We start from the raw sequence: 1,392 nt of genomic DNA, 5'->3' as shown, positions 1-1,392 counted from the left end.
GAAAGTAATTATTCCATCAGACGTCAACCTCAAACACATTAAGTTGTACAAGAAAGTAATTTTGCAATCCATAAAAGTTTCAATTTTGGCAATATACAGTAACGGATGATAGCTTGTATTGTACCAACAGAACAGTAGCTTATACTTCAGTGATGTTGATGGCCAAGGCTGTAGGACGTCTGCCTCATTTTACCTTTCATCAGCAAGAACGCGGTGGAGTGCTGCCAATGAGGTATTATGCAATGGCTGTTACGTTTCACTCCCTCCTTCTCATCTGTCTTAACATTCAAGTTGAATTTCAATCGTTGCTCCTACCGTGCTCCAGTGCGTAGGTCACGGACAAATCAAGTGAACCGAGCGTCCGCACTGACCAACATGACAAACCTTTCAAAGTAGTTCCTGCATTTGCATTTTCCTTCACGGAGCCGTCAGTTCGAAATATGATTCATGTGCAACCATCTCAAGACAGCCAAATCCGACAATTGATTTTAAAACGTAACTGCCTATTATTTCGCGACAGGCAATTTGTTCTGACAGCATATGTGGAGGTTATAGATATTTGTCTTTACTGATACCCAGGGGGTATTTCCATATTGCATATTCATTACAAGAGACCATGGGCGTCTCCTTGGAGATGCGATCATACCCAACAAAATGTGAACTCATTGTCCTTGAAGGGCAGAATCAATCTAAAGGAATCCCTCTCCAAGGACTCTTCGTATCGATCGAGTAACTGAAGATCCTTCAGCACTGTCGCAACAAGTCATCTGAGTCTTCAGTCGTTGGAGACTTACCTGTAATACCGTAAGACTTAAGGAGGGACTGCAGATGGATGTTCGTTTGCCATACATTACGTTACAGAGAAACATTAAAGTTTGGCATCAATGTAAATCACAAGTCCTGTGATGAAAATGTAAGACACTAATCAGACCGAATAAAGGAATCCATCGGAATTGTAGTGATGTACAGATGAAAAGTCTATTGGAACACCTGGTAAGACGGAAGGATGCTGCAGACGGATATTCTTTTGCTTAAAGCTATGCTACGTAATATTTGGACAATACAAAAAGTAGATATTCCTGCCATTTCTTTACATAGTAAGCTAAGTCTACCCTTTAGCATTGAATATCAAGGCTCAGTGAGAGAAGTTGCAACATCAGTGCATCAAACAAACATGTCAGATGATGTCTACAAACTGTGATCTTCCTACATGGACCTCCATGCTTCCTAGGGAACACGCCCACATATGGTTTATCAGTGTCTTGTGTACCTGACTGCACAGTACGGGTGTCTGATGACAGTTGCACCAGAGTTTTTGAAAACGTAATCTTTGCAAGATTTCTTGCAGTTTTGAAGGGAATTAACCTCAGCTTATTGTACCCTACAAAATAG

The sequence above is a fragment of the Branchiostoma floridae genome, chromosome 8, assembly GCF_000003815.2.
Source record: "Branchiostoma floridae strain S238N-H82 chromosome 8, Bfl_VNyyK, whole genome shotgun sequence".
Lineage (NCBI taxonomy): Eukaryota > Metazoa > Chordata > Leptocardii > Amphioxiformes > Branchiostomatidae > Branchiostoma > Branchiostoma floridae.
The sequence above is the reverse complement of the archived record's forward strand: the minus strand, read 5'-3'. Positions refer to the sequence as shown.